Source organism: Phyllobates terribilis, unplaced genomic scaffold (assembly GCF_046119375.1).
Source record: "Phyllobates terribilis strain yellow unplaced genomic scaffold, ASM4611937v1 Scaffold_3__8_contigs__length_932513732, whole genome shotgun sequence".
Lineage (NCBI taxonomy): Eukaryota > Metazoa > Chordata > Amphibia > Anura > Dendrobatidae > Phyllobates > Phyllobates terribilis.
In genome coordinates this window covers 490,375,475-490,401,204 of record NW_027362763.1, presented here as the reverse complement: position 1 = coordinate 490,401,204, position 25,730 = coordinate 490,375,475, and positions in this window count along the sequence as shown.

The window sequence follows — 25,730 nt, the reverse complement described above, 5'->3', positions numbered from 1 at the left end:
GAAGCACCACCTGGGCCATGTTCAAGGGATACCCGGAGCCGGATCTGGATAGGGGTAGTAGTCTCGTGGCGATGACCCGGTCCGTGCCCAGGAAGTCAGACTAAGTGGCGGTGTATTAGCAGTAGATGTAGGACGACTACGCCACCCGTTGAATGCAGCTATGGAGCTGCCGCTGCAGGGCAGACCGCTGAGGCCGGTGGTAGGATGGTGCAGCGTGGATGGTATAACCCCCAACGGGAGAGGTATGGCCTCAGGGCAGCCGACGTGGATGATGGGGGTAGCAGGAACCACTCAGAGACGATGCGGTGTAGTTCAGGGTCTTTACTGGTGACAAAGATAGACCCTCCCGGAGTACTGGCTAGCGGTCGGGGCCTGGTCAGTCCTTGAGCAGATGGGATCCCCCTTGGCCAGGCGGAGTTGTAGGCCTCCCCAACTAATTGTACTCTTCTGGCTACCTTGCTAGAGGCGGGTAAAGGTAGCCCACGTCCCTGAGTGTACCGTGTGGTGCTCACCCGTATGGCCGGTGACTCGGGGCCTTCTAGTGGCTTCCGCTCCACGACGGCAGTGCTGGTCCCACGCGTTTCTTGGCCAGAGGACCTGAAATCCCCTGCCGGTCGGTTTCTGCTGCTGGGTCAAGGTTAATCCCCACAGCCTCGGACTCTGGGTCCGGTGGTAACTCTTCAATCAGGGCGAGCTCTTCAGCTGCCAGCCCCTGATTCCTTTTAGCACGACTTCCTCAGAGCTCCTGATCTTTCTTTCCTAAGCTGCTCCTCTTCTTCTCTACTCTTCTTCTCTCTAACCCTGCCTCAGCCCCAGTTTTATATAGGGGAAGTTCTTCCCCTCCCAGGACTGGGCAGGAGGTGTGGCATGCATAGGATTCCTGACCAAGAGACCTCCCACCTGCTCTCAGACATAACATTGCTATTACTGTGGAGACCAGACCCCTGGGGTGCCACATTCCCCCCTAGTGAAAGTTAGTACTCCGGGACTAAACATACTTTTGTAAACATAACAAGGTGCAAACAATAACATTCTGATAGAGACAACACATAAGGTGGTCACGGCGTGTCCGCAACCGGGTGTAACTTTTGAGGAAAACAAGGGTGTCCATTTCACCAACACAGGGAGACGTAACCAGGTAGGGGTCTGTCCTGCCCCGAGTCCTTAACAGTTTTTCAGTCCGTCCTGGGTTACGCTCCAACTATATGCACAAAGGATTCCCGGTAAATCCACCAAAGACTCCTATAAATAACTAGAAACACATAATTATACACAAGCAACAATAAACAGGTAAACATTAATAAAACAGCTTGAACATTTAGATCCTCCACCGTATGGGCAACTGGCCTCTAGTGACCCTAGTGGACCTACGGAGCTGGTTGACTGGTCCTGAGCTACAGGGTATAGGAGCTGTCAAGGGTAAACTGGGCAGCCGTCTACGGACTCTTTGGGTCACTAGGGGTATGGCAGGCTCACTATAAGCAGAGGGTTGATTTTCCTGGTCTGCTTGTGTGGGACCTTCTGCCTCCTGGACCGGCTGTTCTTCCAGTTCTACCTGTGTCTCCGTAGGCACTTGGGATGCTGGTTGGAGGAACGTGAGGACGGGTACCACAACAGCACCATTGACTTGAGTCCAAGACCGAGGGAAGTCTCCGAGCACAGTACTAACCATATCTTCCCTTTCCTCTACGGGTCGAGGGTCCTCTTGTTCCTCTTCAGGGTTCCGTAGCTGTTCGGGACACTTCTTTAGGTGATCCCGGGATACAATGGCTGTGGTTTCCCCTCCGTCTTTACTGATTGTACAGATCTTTGGGTTGTCGTGGCTTGAGGGCAGTACAGTGTACGGGTCCTTCTCCCATTGGTCGTCCAACTTGTGGAGCCGTCTTTTCCTCTTCAAGACCTGCTCTCCGGGCACCAGGGGAACAGCGGGAGCATACTGGTTGTAAGCTTTCTCTTGCCTTTCCCTAGCTTGACAGAGACTACGCTCCACGCTCTCCTGTACTTTTCGGTATTGCTGCTGCCTCTCTGTGTCCCAGTTGGCTTCTGGTGAAGTGTCCTCGGGTGTCAGGACTCCCATCTCCAGATCAACAGGAAGCTTACCAGGTCTTGCCCTCATTAGGTAAGCCGGGGTACAGTTGGTGGAACCTACAGGGATGTGGTTGTATAGGTCCACCAGGTCGGGCAGCTTCTCAGGCCATAGACTGCGTTCCTCCAGGGGCAATGTTTTCAGGAGATCTATCACCACCTGGTTCATTTTCTCACAAAGTCCATTAGTTTGCGGGTGATAGGGTGTTGTTCTTATCTTCCGGCATCCATACAGGGTGCAGAACTCCTGGAAGACCTCCGCTTCAAAGGCAGGCCCCTGGTCCGTCAGCACCTGCTCCGGGTATCCATGCGGACGGCAGAAGTGCTGCTGGAAGGCTCTAGCTGCTGTGTGAGCCGTTAAGTCCTTGACGGGGACGACAACCAAGAACCGGGAGTAGTGATCCACGATGGTTAACGCGTAGACGTAGCCACTTCTGCTTGGGGTCAGTTTTACATGATCCAAGGCTACCAGTTCCAACGGCTGTCGGGTGATGATGGACCGCAGGGGAGTCTTCTGGCTGGCACGGTCCCTCCTTCTTAAGTTGCATGGGCCACAGTCTCTGCACCACCTCTCGATGGTTCCTCTCATGCCTACCCAATGTAACCGCCCGCGCAGCAGGAACTCCAGCTTCTTCCATCCGAAATGCCCAGCTCCGTCGTGGTATGCCTCCATCACCATAGCTGCGTCTCTTCTTGGCACCACTACTTGCCAGATTAGTTCATGCGTCCGGGAGTTAACCATTCTGCGGCACAACTTTCCCTTGTAAAAGAACAGTCGACTCTTCTCAGCCCACAGTTGCTTGGCTTCCTCCGGAGCGTCTGGGTCAAGGCGTGCATCTGGCCGAGTCAGCATCTCCTTTACCAGACGGACGGCAGGGTCACTGTCTTGCGTCTCCACCCAGTTGTAATGAGGTAAGGGGTTGAACGTAGCGGTTTGCTTACTTCTTACACGGTGGGAATACTGGATAGTCCCATGACGGTGGAACGCGGGGAGCTCAACTTCTTCCAGTTCCTCTGAATCTTCCCCTACGTCCGGTAGGTTTGGCATCCTGGACAGGGCGTCTGCGTTGGTATTGGAGCGTCCTGCCCGGTATTTGATTGTAAACTCATAGTTGGACAAGCGGGCCATCCATCTCTGCTCTAGGGCACCGAGTCTTGCAGTGTCCAGGTGTGTCAACGGGTTGTTATCCGTGTACACGGTGAACCGGGAAGAAGCGAGGTAGTGCTTAAAGCGTTCGGTGACTGCCCACACCACTGCCAGGAACTCTAGCTTAAATGAGCTGTAATTCTCAGGGTTTCTTTCGGTGGGTCGCAGTTTTCGGCTGGCGTAAGCAATTACCCGTTCTTTCCCCTGCTGGATCTGGGACAGTACGGCTCCTAGCCCGATGTTACTGGCGTCGGTGTAGAGGATAAAGGGTTGGCTATAATCAGGGTACGCCAGGATTTCATCCCCCGTGAGGGCCATCTTCAGCTGGCGGAAGGACTCTTCTTCCAGCTTCTCCCATCTGAAGGGCGGCTTCTGGTTCTTGGCCTTCCGGGACTGGCCTATCAGGAGGTCCTGCATAGGAGCTGCCTTTTTGGTGAAACCGGGTATGAACCTTCGGTAGTAGCCTACCAACCCGAGGAACTGCCTCACTTCCTTTACGCTGGAGGGGCTTGGCCATTCCTTAATTGCGGTGATCTTATCAGAGTCGGGAGCCACTCCGTCAGCACTCACCACGTGTCCCAGGTACTGCACCTTTGGCTTCAGGAGGTGACACTTGGAAGGTTTCACCTTTAGGCCGTAACTTGCCAGAGCTTCAAACACTTCCGCCAGGTGCTTCAGGTGGTCCTCGTAGGCCTTGGAGTAGACGATGACATCGTCCAGGTATAACAGGACCGTCTCAAAGTTCCGGTGTCCCAGACAGCACTCCATCAATCGCTGGAAGGTTCCTGGTGCGTTGCAGAGTCCAAACGGCATGCAGGTAAACTCGCTAAGTCCCATCGGGGTGGTGAATGCGGTCTTCTCCCGATCCGCCTCTGCTACAGGAACCTGCCAGTACCCGCTAGTGAGATCCAAGGTGGAGAAGAAGTTAGCAGATTTTAAAGCAGCCAAAGACTCCTCTATTCTTGGTAAGGGGTACGCATCTTTGTGTGTGATACGGTTTATTTTCCGGTAATCTACACACATTCTCATGGTGTTGTCATTCTTTTTGACCAAGACTAGTGGAGCTGCCCAGGGGCTACAGCTATCCCTGATTACCCCAGCCTCCTTCATGTCTCTAAGCATCCCCTTGGCATGTTGGTAGTGTGCAGGGGGTACGGGTCGATACCTCTCTTTTATGGGAGGATGGTCTCCCGTGGGGATGTGATGTTCTACCCCCTTGACTCGCCCGAAGTCTAACGGGTGTTTACTAAACACTCTCTCGTACTCTTGAACCACCCGGTAGACTCCCTGTTTCTGGTGGGAGGGAGTGGAGTCAGTACCCAAATGTAGTTGCTGACACCAATCCTCCATTATTTTCTCAGAGCCGTTACCTTCCTCCGGATGAGATGGAGGCAAGGGTTCCAGAGACTGTATAGAATTTTGGTTGACAGTATATAATTTGGCTAGCGTAGCATACCGGGGCAGGTATACTTCCCTTTTCCCAATATTTATTATGCGAACGGGTACCCTCCCATGGCATACATCAACTACCCCCCGGGCTGTCAAAATGGTGGGCCTACTGTCTGAGTAGACTGGCTCTACCATGGCCTGGTAATCTCTACCTCTCAGACCAATAGCTGCCCGGCACCAAATCATCATTTCACTTTTCGGGGGCATGGCAATAGGGAAAGGGTCACACATTCTTACGCTACCAATCTCACCGCCGGAGAGTTCCACTTGTTGCCGTCGCATCAGTGCCCAGATCTCTTTCTGGAGCACTCGCTGCTGGCCGGAGCTGGCGTTCTTGGCAACCTGCTGTAAAATGAAAATCACCTCTGCAAGACAATTTTCAATCACATTAGTTCCTAGAGTTATCTTTGGGTGACTCTCGCGCTTGTCAATGTCCACAATGATCAGTCCCTGTGCTGCCAGTTCGACTCTACCGATTTTAATGGTCATCTCTTTAAATCCGATCTGCGGCACGGGTTGACCATTGCTGGCAATGATACTCAAGTCGTCGTCAGGGTAGCGGGTTATATCCGAGTCATTCCAGTACTGCTTGAAGAGCACGTACGGGATGGTGGTGACCTGTGACCCGGTGTCCAGTAGGGCACTCATGGGAATGCCATCCAGTACCACAGGCAAGACTGGACGTCCTCCCACATATTTGTCGCGCCAGTTCGATGGGCCTGGTGATCTTTTTCCTGGGGGTTGGCCCTCTACCCCAGGTTGTGCCAGTTTAAAGGACAGTACCTTGGCATATGTCCGGGTTGATTGCAGCGGCGGCAGATGGGTTGTCCGTCCTCGTTGTATCGGTCGCTGGGTCTTCCTCTGGCCGGTGGGGTCCTCCTTGGTCGACGCCACGGGATGTCCTCCGGTCCGGATGCCAGCTGGATCGAGTCTCCCATAGACTAACATTGGGCTTGTTGCTCGGGTCGAGCACCCGAGTATCACAGCGAGCTCGGCCCGAGCTTCGAGCACCCGAGCATTTTATTGCTCGTTCAACACTAGTATTAATGTGTTTGCAATTTTTTTTTAGTAAATTCAGCCCCATGGGCAAGTTTTCATGTTTCTTAGACAACTCCTTTAATGACAACTTTTTCTATAAATCGTTCCATAGTCTCACCACTCTTACAGTAAAAAACTAGTTCTATGTCAGTGAAGAAAACTTATTTTCTCTAGATTTAGTGAATACAGTCCTGGGTATACAGAGAGCATTAAATTGGCCTCTGTATTGACTTATGATATATTTATTTATAGTTAACCCTATATTGGATTATCCCTTCTACCCCCTCATTGTAATCGTGAATGAGTTCCAGAGGCAATTGCTTCAAATCTGGAAAGTTTCAAGTGGTAGAACAAAGGTATACTTCTTATATATTGCAGCTGATACAGACTCATAATGTCTCTGAATCCCAGAAATTAATACTTCACTGAATAAGGATTTTTTTTTATAAAACTCAAGTTTTATTTAGAGATGAGTGGATCAGAGAAAAATCAAATTTGCCTGTTTGCGTAGATTTACCAGAAAATTTGATGTGCCGAGTAATTATTCTTCACAAATGTAATGACTTCTATCATGCACTTGGGTCTCTTGCATGTAGAATTCAATTATTCTCCAATAGATACACTCATCTCTAGTTTTAATAATAATAATAATAATAATAATAATAATAATATACGGTAAAAGGCCATAACACAAAATTTCATACTTTGAGGTTTAAACTATAATAGGCAGGTTGATACGTTGATTTCTGTCTCCTATGTGAAAATAAGGGGATTTTCATCTGAACCCCTTGTGATTGATGTATGTCTCCTGATGAGTTGTCTTGGTATTGAAGTGATTAAAAACACTTTGAGACAGTATTAGAGAACTGATTTTTTTGGGCATTTTATGGGAGTACTCTTAAACATTTCTTTGAATAAAAAATAAACAAAAACTAAAGCCTAAAGAAATTAACTGGGATATAAGTTGGTGTGCATGCTGCATGTAAGTGCATGTTCACACGGCCACTAAGCAGAAAAAAACAAAGATAGAAATATAATAAGCAAATACCCTGCAGTAAATAAATCAACAGCAATAGTGCATGAAAATAATATAGGGTACTTAGTTAACATAATATTGATCAAAAAAATACACAAGCCATCCCACCACTTCACGATGACCCTAATCGGGATGGTCCTAACCTCAAATATTAAAACCTTACCATTTGGCAAGTGACATGCCTGTGGATAAGGGCTGTGAAGGACTGAACCCGGCTAGTAAACACACAGCCATGGGAAACCACATGAATATAATGTTCAGATCAAAGACAAGGCAGGCCACACCTTTATCTGCACAGGGTGCAAATGTGGCACCCCAGGGGTCTGGTCTCCACAGTAATAGCAATGTTATGTCTGAGAGCAGGTGGGAGGTCTCTTGGTCAGGAATCCTATGCATGCCACACCTCCTGCCCAGTCCTGGGAGGGGAAGAACTTCCCCTATATAAAACTGGGGATGAGGCAGGGTTAGAGAGAAGAAGAGTAGAGAAGAAGAGGAGCAGCTTAGGAAAGAAAGATCAGGAGCTCTGAGGAAGTCGTGCTAAAAGGAATCAGGGGCTGGCAGCTGAAGAGCTCGCCCTGATTGAAGAGTTACCACCGGACCCGGAGTCCGAGGCTGTGGGGATTAATCTTGACCCAGCAGCAGAAACCGACCGGCAGGGGATTTCAGGTCCTCTGGCCACGCGTGGGACCAGCACCGCCGTCGTGGAGCGGAAGCCACTAGAAGGCCCCGAGTCACCGGCCATACGGGTGAGCACCACACGGTACACTCAGCAAGGTAGCCAGAAGAGTACAATTAGTTGGGGAGGCCTACAACTCCGCCTGGCCAAGGGGGATCCCATCTGCTCAAGGACTGACCAGGCTGCTTCGGCAGTGAGGTATCCATACTCAGTCCCCAACCGCCCCTATTTGTCCTGGTGTGCCTTATACATAAGATTAAGCGCGTATACCAAAACATTACCTGTGCCCTCCCCAGTGCATTTAGTGGGAAGGAGAGCCTATTCCGCTGTAGTGTGTGCATGCCAAACCCCTGTTCATGGTACATGCGAAGATGCCTCCCACCTTACACCTGTCGTTGCAGACTTGCAACTATCCCCATTCAAGTCCTTGTCCCAGGGCAGTGTTCAATTGTACCTCTCCCATTCCTTGCAATGCAAGCGCAAGTATGCAGCCTGCCACCCACCCACCCCCAGGCTGCAATACCATACTGCTTGCTTGCTTGCACTTTAAATTGGGCCTTTTAGGCATGTGGAGGCGGAATCTGGCCTCCACGCCATGGCTGTGTCGGCGGCCTGGTATCCATACTCACTCCCCAGCCGCCTGGTGGCCGGGTGTCCCCGCTTGCTCCCCAGCCTCCAGGGGGTGGCCGGGTGTCCATACTCGGTCCCCAGCCACCCCTATTTGTCCCGGTAACCTTTCCCACACTTTTCTTAGCCTGGCCTGCTTTAGGGCAGCATTGGCCGAGCCCACCGGACTATCAGACTCCTCCGGTGGACCCTGGCTTCTCCATCAAGGGAGTTGAGAGTGCCAAGGTGAGGAGCATGATGAGGATGATAGAAGTTAGCATCTGCTTTGTTTTGTTGTAATGCAAGCGCATGTATGTAGTAGCGGCTAGGCCTGAGGTGGTCAGCATTTTGGCGCATATCCTACCTCCTCCGAGGATTGCTGGATGTTTTCCTGCTACTATCCAAGTTCTATGACTCCCGTTAAAACAAAGCTTCAGGTGATAAATGATGGATGAGGTAGTGGCAAAGGAGAAAGAGCAGGAGAAACAGGGACCATTCACATCAATATCAGGCCAGTCAACCAGATATGTCTTGAAGGATATGTTTCTGTAACAAAAGGAGCGGTTCGGCTACACAGTTATAGGGCATACAGTGAGTGCAATGCCTACCAAAAATTTCGAGGCACTCCAATGCCCCTTGGAAATGACATGGAGGTCAGAGGGCTTTAACTAAACCTTTTTTTCCATTTATAGCAACTGGGTCTCCTGTGCACTGTTGGCCTAAGCAGTGAATGGAAGGCTTTCCAAAAATTATGAGGAACTGCAATTCCCCTTACAAGAGCCATGTGTGGCACCCCAGGGGTCTGGTCACCACAGTAATAGAGATATTACGTCGGAGAGCAAGTGGGAGGTTTCCTGGTCAGGATCCCTTAAACATGCAACATCCTCCTGCCCCAGTCCTGGGAGGGGAGAATTCTGCCCTTATAAACTGGATCTGGGGCGGGGTTGAGTGAGTCAGAGAAGAGAGAACAGTCAGAGTCAGAGTGAGAGCAAGGGAAAGTAACAGCAAGGAGCTCTGTAGGAGCTAGGAGCTAAAGACCAGGGGCTGGAAGCTGAGCAGAGCTCGCCCTGGCAGAAGACAATAGGAACCGGACACAGGAGTCCGAGGCTGTGAGGACTTATATATCCAGCAGCAGAAACCAGCCAGCAGGGGATTTCAGGTCCTCTGGCCATAGAAGCCTGGAGGCTCAGTCACAAGCAAGGGACCAGCACCGCCGTCGTGGAGCGGAGGCTAACAGAAGGCCCCAAGTCACCAGCCATATGGGTGAGCACTACACGGTACACTCAGGGACGTGGGCTACTTCTACCCGCTTACAGCAAGGTAGCCAGGAAGAGTGCAGACAGACGGGGAGGCCTACAACTCCACCTGGCCAGGGGAACTCCTGCTTGCTCACAGACTGACCAGGCCTCTTATGCTAGCCAGTACTCCCGGGAGGGTCTACCTTATAATCATCAGTAAAGACCCTGAACTGCACTGCAAAGACTCTGAGTCGTTCCTGCTGCGCTCGTGCACCATCAACCCCATCATCCACACTCACTGCCCTGAGGCTATACTCCTCCCGTGGGGAGTTATCCCATTCTCTGCTGCGCACACAACACCAGCCTCAGCGGTCTGCCTCGCAGCGGTGGTACTCCCTGACCGCAATCCACGGGTGGCGCTGTCGGACAATTAACCTCAAAACCTAAGAAAGACTGCCACTGGTTTCACCAGCCTGAGCCACGGGACCGGGTCACCGCCACGGAGACTACAGACCCCAGAAACCCGGCACCGGGTATCCCACACACGTGTACACACGGCCCAGGGGGCGCGTCACATGCAGTACAGCATATTACAAACATAAGTACCATTATTGGGGAGTGGGTGTCCCATAGTATTTGCTTATGCCTTGCAAGCAAAAGCTGCCAAAAATTAGGACGGAGCAACTTGCAATGCCCCTTACAAGAGCCATGCAGTACAGCATATTACAAACATAAGTCCCATTATTGGGGAGTGGGTCTCCCATAGTATTTGCTTATGCCTTGCAACCAAAAACTGCCAAAAATTAGGACGGAGCAACTTGCAATGCCCCTTACAAGAGCCATGCAGTACAGCATATTACAAACATAAGTCCCATTATTGGGGAGTGGGTCTCCCATAGTATTTGCTTATGCCTTGCAAGCAAAAGCTGCCAAAAATTAGGACGGAGCAACTTGCAATGCCGCTTACAAGAGCCATGCAGTGCAGCATATTACAAACATAAGTCCCATTACTGGGGAGTGGGTCTACCATAGTATTTGCTTATGCTTTCCAAGCAAAAGCTGCCAAAAATTAGGATGGAGCAACTTGCAATGCCCCTTACAAGAGCCATGCAGTACAGCATATTACAAACATAAGTCCCATTATTGGGGAGTGGGTGTCCCATAGTATTTGCTTATGCCTTGCAAGCAAAAGCTGATAAAAATTAGGACGGAGCAACTTGCAATGCCCCTTACAAGAGCCATGCAGTACAGCATATTACAAACATAAGTCCCATTATTAGGGAGTGGGTGTCCCATAGTATTTGCTTATGCCTTGCAAGCAAAAGCTGCAAAAAATTAGGACGGAGCAACTTGAAATGCCCCTTACAAGAGCCATGCAGTACAGCATATTACAAACATAAGTCCCATTATTGGGGAGTGGGTCTCCCATAGTATTTGCTTATGCTTTCCAAGCAAAAGCTGCCAAAAATTAGGACGGAGCAACTTGCAATGCCCCTTACAAGAGCCATGCAGTACAGCATATTACAAACATAAGTCCCATTATTGGGGAGTGGGTGTCCCATAGTATTTGCTTATGCCTTGCAAGCAAAAGCTGCCAAAAATAAGGACGGAGGAACTTGCAATGCTGGCACACTGGTGGTATAGTGGTGGTGAAGGCTGAGGATAAGGAGAAGATAAAACAGCCGAACCGAGGAAGCGTATACCCATGTGTGGGTGTGAAGCGGTGCATGTGAATACACCTCCCGAAATAACACAGTGGATTTGACTTTATGTTACTCTGCTGTCATTTGGTGGTAATGAGAAGTCTGGCCCAATCCAGCCCTTGTTCATTTTGATAAGGGTCAGCTTGTCAGCATTGTCAGTTGACAGGCGAGTGCGCTTATCAGTTATAATTCCCCCAGCGGCACTAAAAACACGCTCCGATAACACGCTAGCGGCAGGGCAGGCCAGGACCTCCAATGCATACAGAGCGACTTCATTCCAAGTGTCCAGCTTGGATACCCAATAATTAAAAGGCACAGAGGAATCACGGAGGACGCTTGTACGGTCGGCAAGGTACTCCCTCACCATCTTTTGAAACTTTCCACTCCTTGTGAGAGTACCCCGTGCCTCAGGGCCTGTAAGCTGGGCGGGTGTCAGAAAACTGTCCCAGAATGTTGACAGTGTTCCCCTGCCTCTGCTGGATTGGAGTTGCATCTCTCTCGCCTGTACGCCTTGGTTGGGCAACGAACTGTGACCTCTGCCGCTAGCGTGTTCAGATTGGCTTTTTTTAAGAGTTCTGCAGCAAGGGCCTTCTGGTACTGCCCCATTTTTGTAGACCTCTCCACCTCAGGAATAAGAGAGTGAAAGTTCTCCTTGTAGCGGGGGTCTACAAGTGTCACCAACCAGTAATGACTGTCACCCAACATTTTGACAACGCGAGGGTCACGGTTAAGGCAACGTAACATAAAATCAGCCATGCGTGCCAGACTGGTAACGGGCAAGATTTCCGTGTCCTCACCAAGATGACGACTGACAATGCTCTCCTCCTCCTCTTCCTCCTCCCCCCTGTCCTCAGGCCACCCACGCTGAACCGACGATATGACACTTGTACAGGTGCTACCGTCTACAACGCATGGTAGCAGCTCCTGTTCTTCCTCCTCCTCCTCCTCCTCCTCTCCCTCATTCTCCCCCAATGCACGTTGGGATGAGATGAGGCTGGGCTGTGTGTAATCGCCCGCTACGGCTTCTTGATCCATCTCATCATACTCTGGCTGCAATGCCTCCTGTTTAATTCTCTGCAGAGAGCGTTGCAAAAGACAGACAAGCTGACACTAATGATGGCGTCATCGCCACTCACCATCTTGGTGGCCTCCTCAAAGTTTGTCAGGATGGTACATATGTCAGACATCCAGGTCCACTCCTGAGGTCTTATGTGTGGAGTCTGACCTGAATATCGACGGCCTTGTTGCAGCTGTTACTCCACAACTGCTCTCTTCTGCTCACAAATCCTTTGCAACATGTGGAGGGTAGAGTTCCAACGTGTGGGGACATCACACACCAGTCGGTGTGCTGGAAGCTGCAAACGCTGCTGCAACACAGCAAGGGCGGCGGAAGCTGTAGCCAACTTGCGAAAATGAGCTGACAGGCGGCGTACTTTCACGAGCAGATCTGGCAACTCGGGGTACGATTTAAGAAACCGCTGAACCACGAGGTTAAGCACATGAGCCAGGCATGGTACATGTGTGATCTCACCTCGCCTCAGAGCCTCCACCAGGTTACGGCCATTGTCACACACGACCATGCCGGGGTGTAGGTTCAGCAGTCTCAGCCACAGATCTGCCTGCTCTTTCACAGCTGTCCACAACTCACAAGCAGTGTGAGGTTTATCACCTAAGCTTATGAGTTTCAGTACAGCCTGTTGCCGCTTGGCGGAGGCAGTACTGCAATGCTTCCAGCTTGTAACTGATGTGGTGATATCTGAGATGGAGGCTGAACATGAGGAGGAGGAGGAGGAGGAGGATGCGCAGGAGCTGTACACTGTGGGGGCAACTCTGACTGACATAGGGCCCGCAATCCTCGGTGTGTGGAGGATGTGTTCCGTCCCAAGGTCCGACTGGGTCCCGGCTTCCACTATGTTTACCCAGTGTGCCGTCAGAGAGATGTACCTTCCCTGGCCACAAGCACTTGTCCACGTGTCGTTGTCAGGTGGACTCTTCCAGTAACTGCGTTGTTGAGGGCATGGCAGATGCTTTGGGACACGTGCTTGTGTAGTGCGGGGATGGCACACCGGGCAAAATAGTGTCGGCTGGGGACCGAGTACCGAGGGACGGCCACCGCCATAAGATTGCGGAAGGATTCCGTCTCCACCAGCCTAAAAGGCAGCATTTCCAACGCAAGCAGTCGTGAAATGTGCGAATTTAGGACTGTGGCCTGTGGGGCGTTAGCTGCGAATTTCCGCTTTCGTTCAAAGGTCTGGGATATGGACAATTGAACGCTGCAGTGGGACGTGGACGTGGACGTTGATGCTGTTTCTTGAGAAACTGCCATAACAAGTGAAGACTGAGAGGAGGGGGCATCTTTACATGCAGTATGGACAGGGGATTGCCTTGCACACACAACAGGGGGTTCTATTGCACGCACAACAGTGGAAGAAGCAGTGGTGACACCCGCTGACACTGGTCGTGGACCCTGGGTTTCGCCCCACAAAGTCAGGTGCTTTGCTGCCATGTGCCTGATCATGCTGGTGGTGGTCAGGCTGGTAGTTTTGTCACCCCTGCTGATGCTGGCATGGCAGGTGGAACATATGGCCTTTTTGGGGTTATCAGCAGAGTCTTTAAAAAAATTCCAGACTCTGGAAGACCTACCGCTTGTACTGGCAATGTCCCTCGTGTTGGTGTTACAGGGAACGGTTGCCTGCCTTCTGTCTGCGGCCACCACACTGCTTCTTCCTGCCTGTTGGGGTACTCTGCCTCCCTCCCCCTGTGTGCTGCTGGCCTCACTCTGCATGTCCTCCTTCCATGTTGGGTCAGTTACTAGATCATCCACCACCTCCTCATCTTCCACTTGCGCACCACGATCCTCCTCCTCACTTCCTGGCAATTGTGTCTCGTCATCGTCCACCTCTTGTGACAGATTGCCAACGTCGACTTCCTGTGACCGTGGCTGTTCAAATATTTGGGCATCGCAACATGGGATCTCCTCTTCCACCACTTCAAGCGTATCAGGCGAGGGGCCCAAATATGGAAATGGACCAGTGAACAGCTCTTCAGAGTGTCCAAGTGTGGGATCACTTGCTGTCTGATGACACTCGGCATGGTGGGAGGAAGGAGCATCAGGGTGAGGAGGACTATGCGGTCGAGACTCACGGCTACTAAGAGTTGACCGTGTGGAAGACAGACCGGAGGTGGTGGTGCCCAGGTAACTGGAAGTATTATCTGCTATCCAATTAATAACCTGTTCACACTGATCAGTTCTCAATACTGGTGTTGTTCTGTGCTTCCCTAGTAATTCGGTCAAGAAGTGGGAGCGAGAAGATGTGGCTGTTGGTTGTGGCACATTTTCACCTTGGCCACGGCCCCGTCCTCTGCACGAACCATCACCAGAACGTCCACTTCCACGTCCCTTGCCACGCGCCTTGCCCATTGTAAATTAAGTAAAATAGCTTACACTTGCACTATCAATGGAAAAAGGGTAATAAAGAGTAGATTAGAACCGTGGAAGAGGAAAACCACAGTTATTGTTTACTGGGGTATACCACACTTTTTTAAATAGAGATATTTGCGGCTGAACAGTGAGCGACACACTCAATCTGCGAAACCACACTGGGATGTTGGGCCTACACAAGACTATTTTCAACAGATATATTTTTGTGTCACAACAGTCAGGAGACACTACTGTTTTTCTTTATGGAAAAAACTACCAAAAGCTGAATAATAGAGATTTTTTACCGTGGGATGGCAAAACCACAGTTATTGTTTACTGGGGTATACCACACTTTTTAAAATAGAGATATTTGCGGCTGAACAGTGAGCGACACACTCAAACTGCTTTTTTTTTAGATACCAAAGGCCCAAAACTGGATAGTACAGCAATTTGACCCGTGGAACTGCGAAACCACACTGGGATGTCGGGCCTACACAAGACTATTTTCAACAGATATATTTTTGTGTCACAACATTCAGGAGACACTACTGTTTTTCTTTACGAAAAAACTACCAAAACCTGAATAATAGAGATTTTTTTACCATGGGATGGCAAAACCACAGTTATTGTTTACTGGGGTATACCACACTTTTTTAAATAGAGATATTTGCTGCTGAACAGTGAGCGACACACTCAATCTGCTTTTTTTTTAGATACCAAAGGCCCAAAACTGGATAGTACAGCGATTTGACTCATGGAACTGCGAAACCACACTGGGATGTCGGGCCTACACAAGACTGTTTTCAACAGATATATTTTTGTGTCACAACAGTCAGGAGACACTACTGTTTTTCTTTACGGAAAAAACTACCAAAAGCTGAATAATAGAGATTTTTTACCGTGGGATGGCAAAACCACAGTTATTGTTTACTGGGGTATACCACACTTTTTTAAATAGAGATATTTGCGGCTGAACAGTGAGCGACACACTCAAACTGCTTTTTTTTTAGATACTAAAGGCCCAAAACTGGATAGTACAGCGATTTGACCCGTAGAACTGCGAAACCACACTGGGAAGTCGGGCCTACACAAGACTATTTTCAACAGATATATTTTTGTGTCACAACAGTCAGGAGACACTACTGTTTTTCTTTACGGAAAAAACTACCAAAAGCTGAATAATAGAGATTTTTACCGTGGGATGGCAAAACCACAGTTATTGTTTACTGGGGTATACCACACTTTTTAAAATAGAGATATTTGCGGCTGAACAGTGAGCGACACACTCAAACTGCTTTTTTTTTAGATACTAAAGGCCCAAAACTGGATAGTACAGCAATTTGACCCATGGAACTGCGAAACCACACTGGGATGTCGGGTCTACACAAGACTATTTTCAACAGATATATTTTTGTGTCACAACATTCAGGAGACACTACTGTTTTTCTTTACGAAAAAAAATACCAAAAGCTGAATAATAGAGATTTTTTACTGTGGGATGGCAAAACCACAGTTATTGTTTACTGGGGTATACCACACTTTTTTAAATAGAGATATTTGCGGCTGAACAGTGAGCGACACACTCAAACTGCTTTTTTTTTAGATACTAAAGGCCCAAAATTGGATAGTACAGCGATTTGACCCGTGGAACTGCGAAACCACACTGGGAAGTCGGGCCTACACAAGACTATTTTCAACAGATATATTTTTGTGTCACAACAGTCAGGAGACACTACTGTTTTCTTTACGGAGAATATACCAAAACCTGAATAATAGAGATTTTTTTACCATCGGATGGCAAAACCACAGTTATTGTTTACTGGGGTATACCACACTTTTTTAAATAGAGATATTTGCGGCTGAACAGTGAGCGACACACTCAATCTGCTTTTTTTTTAGATACCAAAGGCCGAAAACTGGATAGTACAGCGATTTGACCCATGGAACTGCGAAACCACACTGGGATGTCGGGTCTACACAAGACTATTTTCAACAGATATATTTTTGTGTCACAACTAGTGTTGAGCATTCCGATACTGAAATATCGGGTATCGGCCGATATTCGCGGTATCGGAATTCCGATACTTAATTCCGATACTATTGCAATATCGTATACCGGAATCGGAAGTTCCCATAATGCAATGAGACATTTTCATTTTATTCAGCCAATGAGGATCCTAAGAAGTGTGGGCACATCCTGTTAGGCATGTAGGCATCTTAACTAATGGCATGGCTGTGATTGGCTGCTGAAATGATGTCATGATGCACTATAAAAGCCACCGCCGCCATTTTGAGCTCACTCTGCTGTGAATTCAGTTAGGGATAGGACGCTGTTGTTCTGAGGGACAGTTTTAGCTACCTATTTGCTCTATACTGCTTTACCCAAGCTACTTTCTAAATCACTGTGCCTTGCAGTGCTAGTGCACAGTTCCCTGTGCTGTTCACCGCTATCTGCAAGGTCTGTGTGTGTGAGTGCAGCTCACCCTGTAGTGTGTGCTTCAGCCAAGTCTGGTTGTAGTGCACTCAGTGTGTGTCACTGCCTCATACATTGTCCTTTTTTGCCAATTCATAATTTTTCCTGATATCTCCTATTAGTGTGGTGGTTCCATCTGTATTCAGCTAAATTGGTTCCAAACACACTATATAGGAGTAGATAGAGAAATTTTTTTCCGTCTTGCAGCACTAGTGCACAGTGCTCTGCATCTGTACTGTTCACCGCTGTCTGCAAGGTCTGGTGTGTGAGTGCAGCTCACCCTGTAGTGTGTGCTTCAACCCCGTCTGGTTGTAGTGCACTCAGTGTGTGTCACTGCCTCATACATTGTCCTTTATTGCCAATTCATAATTTTTCCTGATATCTCCTATTAGTGTGGTGGTTCCATCTGTATTCAGCTAAATTGGTTCCAAACACACTATATAGGAGTAGATAGAGAATTTTTTTCCGTCTTGCAGCACTAGTGCACAGTGCTCTGCATCTGTACTGTTCACCGCTGTCTGCAAGGTCTGGTGTGTGAGTGCAGCTCACCCTGTAGTGTGTGCTTCAACCCCGTCTGGTTGTAGTGCACTCAGTGTGTGTCACTGCCTCATACATTGTCCTTTATTGCCAATTCATAATTTTTCCTGATATCTCCTATTAGTGTGGTGGTTCCATCCATATTCAGCTAAATTGATTCCAAACACACTATATAGGAGTAGATAGAGGAGCCTTTCTGCAGCATTGGGCCCTGCAGCCCCAGCCAGATTAGTATTAGCCTATTTTTTGCAGCCTCATCTATTGCATTGTAGGTTACCTTCCTACATTGTAATAGCTACAAAAAGTTTGTGATACTATCGTTATTACATCTTTAGGCACATCCAGTGTCTTTTTGTGACAAAAAAAACCTAAATAAAGTTCACCAAACACTCCACTTTACAGTTGTGTAGGCCACATTAGCTCATATTAAAGTCTAGTCCACACTTTATAAAATTAGTGTTTCTTATACCTGTTAGCAGCTGTTCAGGAATAAGCACACTAAGCCCTTAGTACTTTTCTGCCTATCTTTATCAGTCTACCAAGATGAAGAAGGCAGGGAGTAAGGCATGTGGTCGTGGTCGTGGGCGTGGGCGTGGAGTTTCTGCAGGGAGAGGACGTGAGGATTCTGTGCCTGCAGGGAGAGGACGTGGGGATTCTGTGCCTGCTGCGGGCACCAGTGACTCAGCATCCCCCAGTTTTACCAGGGAACAGTCCTTTATGCGCAGCTTTGTAGGAGCTAGCCGTACCCCACTGCTGCGCGAGGACCAAATTGAAGCCGTTGTCGGATGGATGGCAGCTAACGCATCGACTTCAATTAGTTCCAGATCCTCTCAGGTCCTGAGCACTGAAGAGCACCCATCTGTCTCTTCACCACCTGCCAAATTGCCCAGGCAGTCAGAGAGCCCTGGACAGGAGCCATCTCTACTTCTGTTCTCTGAATCTCTTGGCTTGGAAAGAGGGGGCCAGCCAAGCAGAATTCGAGAATTTGAAGAAGAGGTAGTATGCAGTGATGCGCAACCGTTTTGTCTCTCTGAATCTGAAGAGGCGGGTGGGCCAGTGCCTATGGTCAGCAGCACACCTCAGTACGCATCTGATGATGAGACTCAGGTGCCACTTTCTGGTGCGTACTGTGCTGTCGAGACTACCCAGGAGAAGCAGTTGTTTGAAGAGGGTGGTGTAGATGATGAGGTCCTTGACCCATCATGGCGTGAGGGACAGGAAGGTGGTGGGAGCAGCTCTGAGGAAGAGATTCCCCGAACGGCCCAAAAAGGAGGGAGAGGGAGGGGGCAGACTTGGTTGCCTGTAGCCTCCACTTCGGCACCCATTAGGAGCATGGCTCTTCCAAAATCCAAAGCGGGCGCTCCCAAGACTTGCAGTGCCTGGTCCTTTTTTGACACAGTTGCAGATGACATTTGCTTTGTCAAATGCAAGCTGTGTAATCAGAAGGTGAAAAGAGGGAAAAGTGTCAGCAACCTCAATACCACAAATATGTGGAAACATGTGCGGACCAAGCACGTGGTGGAGTTACACAAACACACTGAAGACCTAGGCCAACCTACAGCGCCACCTACCACCTCTTCAGCTCGTGTTGTAGCCTCTTCCTCCAGCTCACACACAGCTGGTTCGGCTTCCTCACAGGATCGCCATGGAAGAATCTCTGGCACTGTTGTACAGAGACACAGTGTAATTCCACCCACAGCACCACTTTCCCAGTCATCCTCACACTCCCAGGCCAGTCTACAGCCATCGTTAGCACAGGCATGGGAGAAAAGGCGCCCATACTCGGCAAACCACCCCCGAGCACAGGCTCTGAATGCTGGCATTGCTAAACTACTGGCCCTTGAAATGCTATCATTCAGGCTGGTGGAGACTGACACATTCCGTAACTTTATGGCATTGGCAGTCCCACAATACAACGTGCCCAGCCGCTTTTATTTCAGCAGGCAAGCCGTCCCTGCCCTGCAACATCATGTGGAGGGAAAAATTAAACATGCGCTACAAAACGCCGTCAGTAGCAAGGTCCACCTGACCACTGATGCGTGGACCAGTAAGCATGGACAGGGACGATACCTTTCCCTCACTGCCCATTGGGTAAATGTTGTGGAGCCGGGTACAGATCTTGAGAGTGGCGCTGTACGTGTTCTGCCAACTCCAAGGATTGCAGGAATCCAGTCTGTACACATTGACTCCTCCTCATACTCCAGTTCCTCTGAATCAGCGCTGCAGGAGCCGTCACGGTCTACCTCCACATCGACCCGTGAACGGTTACCTGTTATGATGACCGATATGAGCACAGCCGTGGCCAAACGTCAACAGGCCGTATTAAAATTAATTTCTTTGGGGAATCGAAGCCACACAGCGCAGGAGCTCTGGAATGCCATCAAGCAGCAGAGTGACGTGTGGTTTGTGCCAGCGAATCTCCAGCCAGGCATGGTAGTGTGTGACAATGGCCGAAATCTGGTGGCAGCTCTGGGCCTAGGCAACCTCACTCACATCCCATGTCTGGCACATGTGCTCAACTTGGTCGTGCAGAGTTTTTTGAGGGACTATCCGGATCTTGATGCACTGCTTCACAAGGTCCGCATAGAGTGCGCTCACTTGCGGCGTTCCAGCAATGCAAGATCACGCATTGCAGCTCTGCAGCGCCGATTATGTCTTCCGGAACATCGCATCATATGTGACCTACCCACCAGGTGGAATTCAACGTTACATATGTTGGAGAGGTTGTGTGAGCAGCAGGCAGCAGTAATGGAGTACCAGCTGCAGCAGGCGCAAACAAGTCGCAGTGCGCGCCGTTCACACTTCACCACCACTGAGTGGGCCTCTATGAAGGACATTTGCCACGTTTTGCGTGCCTTCGATTATTCCACGCGGATGGCGAGTGCAGATGATGCACTAGTCAGCATGACTATCCCCCTTATCTGCCTGCTTGAAAAAACACTGCAAGCACTAAGGGACGAGGTTTTGGAAGAGGTGGAGGATGAGGAGTCACAAATGCCATCTGCTTCTCTACAGTCTGCGCAACGTGGTTCCTCACAAAGGCCTAGGCAGGGGACACTTTGTGAGGAGGATGAGGAGGAGTCAATGGATGAGGAAGACATCTGTCCAGAGGAGGGAGGTACACAATGCTCTAGTAGTCAGTATCTAGAGCGAGGGTGGGGTGATGCAGAGCAGGCAGAGATCACGCCTCAAGCAGGGGACAGCGTTTCTTGGCCAGTTGGCAGTCTGCAGCACATGGTTGATTTCATGCTGCAGTGCCTCAGAAACGACCGCCGCATCGCCCACATTCTCAACACGGCTGATTATTGGGTGTCCACCCTCCTAGATCCTCGCTACCGGGACAACTTACAAAGCCTCATAACACCATTGAACCGGGAGCGTAAAATGCGGGAGTACCAAGACGCACTGGTGCATTCCATCATGTTCTCCATTCCAACCGAGAGCAGTGCTGCTAGTGCTTTACAAAGCAGCTCAGTGCGTCGAGGCAGTGGAGGAAGCTCTGCACAAAGAGGGAGCAGAAGCAGCGCCTCAGCACAAGGCAAGACCAGTATGGCCGAAATGTGGCAAAGTTTTGTGTCCCCGCCGCCACAAATGTCTACACCATCACAGACAGCTCCAGTCAGCAGGAGGCAACGTTTCCGTCAGATGGTGACAGACTACATGTCTTGCCCTCTTAGTGTACTCCCAGACGGCTCTTCTCCCTTCAAGTTTTGGGTCTGTAAGCTGGATACATGGCCAGAGCTTAGTCAGTATGCACTGGAGGTGCTAGCTTGCCCTGCTGCTAGTGTATTATCGGAACGCGTCTTTAGTGCCGCAGGTGGTGTACTAACAGACCGTCGCATGCGACTATCCTCCGATAACGTTGACCGGCTTACTTTTCTCAAAATGAACAAGGCCTGGATCTCTCATGAATTTGCCAGTCCTCTTCCAGAATAAATAATTGGTTGGCAACAGTATCCAGGTCTCCTGTTCTGTTCATGTTTCTACCACCTGAACTGTAATCCCTGAGCTCCAACACCGCCAGTTGGCGCTCGGAAGTGCCGTCTGCACAGTCAACACTTGCTGCCGTGTTATTGGGGTTCAGTAACGTCAGCTGTTCTCCTGCTGTGCGGACGGCAATTTCTCCTGATTTGTCCACATCCACTGTACTACACATTTTAAAGTTGCTCCAATTACTCCTCTGGCTCCTCTGTTTTCATTCTTATCCCTGGGCTCCAGCACCGCCAGTTGGCGCTCGGAAGTGCTGTCTGCACAGTCAACACTTGCTACCATGTTATTGGGGTTCAGTAACGTCAGCTGTTCCCCTGCTGTGCGGACGGCAATTTCTCCTGCTCTGTCCACATTCTCACTACTACAGATTTTAAAGTTGCTCCAATTACACCTCTGGCTCCTCTGTTTTCATTCTTATCCCTGGGCTCCAGCACCGCCAGTTGGCGCTCGGAAGTGCCGTCTGCACAGTCAACACTTGCTGCGGTGTTATTGGGGTTCGGTAACGTCAGCTGTTCCCCTGCTGTGTTCACGGCAATTTCTCCTGCTCTGTCCATATTCACTGTGCTACTTATTTAAAACTTGCTCCAATTACACCTCTGGCTCCTCCGTTTTTAGTATTTATCCTGGGCTCCAACACCGCCAGTTGGCGCTCGGAAGTGCTGTCTGCACAGTCAACACTTGCTGCCGTGTTATTGGGGTTCAGTAACGTCAGCTGTTCTCCTGCTGTGCGGACGGCAATTTCTCCTGCTTTGTCCACATCCACTGTACTACACATTTTAAAGTTGCTCGAATTACACCTCTGGCTCCTCTGTTTTCATTCTTATCCCTGGGCTCCAGCACCGCCAGTTGGCGCTCGGAAGTGCCGTCTGCACAGTCAACACTTGCTGCCGTGTTATTGGGGTTCAGTAACGTCAGCTGTTCTCCTGCTGTGCGGACGGCAATTTCTCCTGCTTTGTCCACATCCACTGTACTACACATTTTAAAGTTGCTCGAATTACACCTCTGGCTCCTCTGTTTTCATTCTTATCCCTGGGCTCCAGCACCGCCAGTTGGCGCTCGGAAGTGCCGTCTGCACAGTCAACACTTGCTACCATGTTATTGGGGTTCAGTAACGTCAGCTGTTCCCCTGCTGTGTTCACGGCAATTTCTCCTGCTCTGTCCATATTCACTGTGCTACTTATTTAAAACTTGCTCCAATTACACCTCTGGCTCCTCCGTTTTTAGTATTTACCCTGGGCTCCAACACCGCCAGTTGGCGCTCGGAAGTGCTGTCTGCACAGTCAACACTTGCTGCCGTGTTATTGGGGTTCAGTAACGTCAGCTGTTCCCCTGCTGTGCGGACGGCAATTTCTCCTGCTCTGTCCACATTCTCACTACTACAGATTTTAAAGTTGCTCCAATTACACCTCTGGCTCCTCTGTTTTCATTCTTATCCCTGGGCTCCAGCACCGCCAGTTGGCGCTCGGAAGTGCTGTCTGCACAGTCAACACTTGCTACCATGTTATTGGGGTTCAGTAACGTCAGCTGTTCCCCTGCTGTGCGGACGGCAATTTCTCCTGCTCTGTCCACATTCTCACTACTACAGATTTTAAAGTTGCTCCAATTACACCTCTGGCTCCTCTGTTTTCATTCTTATCCCTGGGCTCCAGCACCGCCAGTTGGCGCTCGGAAGTGCCGTCTGCACAGTCAACACTTGCTGCCGTGTTATTGGGGTTCAGTAACGTCAGCTGTTCTCCTGCTGTGCGGACGGCAATTTCTCCTGATTTGTCCACATCCACTGTACTACACATTTTAAAGTTGCTCCAATTACTCCTCTGGCTCCTCTGTTTTCATTCTTATCCCTGGGCTCCAGCACCGCCAGTTGGCGCTCGGAAGTGCTGTCTGCACAGTCAACACTTGCTACCATGTTATTGGGGTTCAGTAACGTCAGCTGTTCCCCTGCTGTGCGGACGGCAATTTCTCCTGCTCTGTCCACATTCTCACTACTACAGATTTTAAAGTTGCTCCAATTACACCTCTGGCTCCTCTGTTTTCATTCTTATCCCTGGGCTCCAGCACCGCCAGTTGGCGCTCGGAAGTGCCGTCTGCACAGTCAACACTTGCTGCGGTGTTATTGGGGTTCGGTAACGTCAGCTGTTCCCCTGCTGTGTTCACGGCAATTTCTCCTGCTCTGTCCATATTCACTGTGCTACTTATTTAAAACTTGCTCCAATTACACCTCTGGCTCCTCCGTTTTTAGTATTTACCCTGGGCTCCAACACCGCCAGTTGGCGCTCGGAAGTGCTGTCTGCACAGTCAACACTTGCTGCCGTGTTATTGGGGTTCAGTAACGTCAGCTGTTCTCCTGCTGTGCGGACGGCAATTTCTCCTGCTTTGTCCACATCCACTGTACTACACATTTTAAAGTTGCTCGAATTACACCTCTGGCTCCTCTGTTTTCATTCTTATCCCTGGGCTCCAGCACCGCCAGTTGGCGCTCGGAAGTGCCGTCTGCACAGTCAACACTTGCTGCCGTGTTATTGGGGTTCAGTAACGTCAGCTGTTCTCCTGCTGTGCGGACGGCAATTTCTCCTGCTTTGTCCACATCCACTGTACTACACATTTTAAAGTTGCTCGAATTACACCTCTGGCTCCTCTGTTTTCATTCTTATCCCTGGGCTCCAGCACCGCCAGTTGGCGCTCGGAAGTGCCGTCTGCACAGTCAACACTTGCTGCGGTGTTATTGGGGTTCGGTAACGTCAGCTGTTCCCCTGCTGTGTTCACGGCAATTTCTCCTGCTCTGTCCATATTCACTGTGCTACTTATTTAAAACTTGCTCCAATTACACCTCTGGCTCCTCCGTTTTTAGTATTTACCCTGGGCTCCAGCACCGCCAGTTGGCGCTCGGAAGTGCTGTCTGCACAGTCAACACTTGCTACCATGTTATTGGGGTTCAGTAACGTCAGCTGTTCCCCTGCTGTGCGGACGGCAATTTCTCCTGCTCTGTCCACATTCTCACTACTACAGATTTTAAAGTTGCTCCAATTACACCTCTGGCTCCTCTGTTTTCATTCTTATCCCTGGGCTCCAGCACCGCCAGTTGGCGCTCGGAAGTGCCGTCTGCACAGTCAACACTTGCTGCCGTGTTATTGGGGTTCAGTAACGTCAGCTGTTCTCCTGCTGTGCGGACGGCAATTTCTCCTGATTTGTCCACATCCACTGTACTACACATTTTAAAGTTGCTCCAATTACTCCTCTGGCTCCTCTGTTTTCATTCTTATCCCTGGGCTCCAGCACCGCCAGTTGGCGCTCGGAAGTGCTGTCTGCACAGTCAACACTTGCTACCATGTTATTGGGGTTCAGTAACGTCAGCTGTTCCCCTGCTGTGCGGACGGCAATTTCTCCTGCTCTGTCCACATTCTCACTACTACAGATTTTAAAGTTGCTCCAATTACACCTCTGGCTCCTCTGTTTTCATTCTTATCCCTGGGCTCCAGCACCGCCAGTTGGCGCTCGGAAGTGCCGTCTGCACAGTCAACACTTGCTGCGGTGTTATTGGGGTTCGGTAACGTCAGCTGTTCCCCTGCTGTGTTCACGGCAATTTCTCCTGCTCTGTCCATATTCACTGTGCTACTTATTTAAAACTTGCTCCAATTACACCTCTGGCTCCTCCGTTTTTAGTATTTACCCTGGGCTCCAACACCGCCAGTTGGCGCTCGGAAGTGCTGTCTGCACAGTCAACACTTGCTGCCGTGTTATTGGGGTTCAGTAACGTCAGCTGTTCTCCTGCTGTGCGGACGGCAATTTCTCCTGCTTTGTCCACATCCACTGTACTACACATTTTAAAGTTGCTCGAATTACACCTCTGGCTCCTCTGTTTTCATTCTTATCCCTGGGCTCCAGCACCGCCAGTTGGCGCTCGGAAGTGCCGTCTGCACAGTCAACACTTGCTGCCGTGTTATTGGGGTTCAGTAACGTCAGCTGTTCTCCTGCTGTGCGGACGGCAATTTCTCCTGCTTTGTCCACATCCACTGTACTACACATTTTAAAGTTGCTCGAATTACACCTCTGGCTCCTCTGTTTTCATTCTTATCCCTGGGCTCCAGCACCGCCAGTTGGCGCTCGGAAGTGCCGTCTGCACAGTCAACACTTGCTGCGGTGTTATTGGGGTTCGGTAACGTCAGCTGTTCCCCTGCTGTGTTCACGGCAATTTCTCCTGCTCTGTCCATATTCACTGTGCTACTTATTTAAAACTTGCTCCAATTACACCTCTGGCTCCTCCGTTTTTAGTATTTACCCTGGGCTCCAATACCGCTAGTTGCTGCTCAGAAGTGCCGTCTGCACAGTCAACG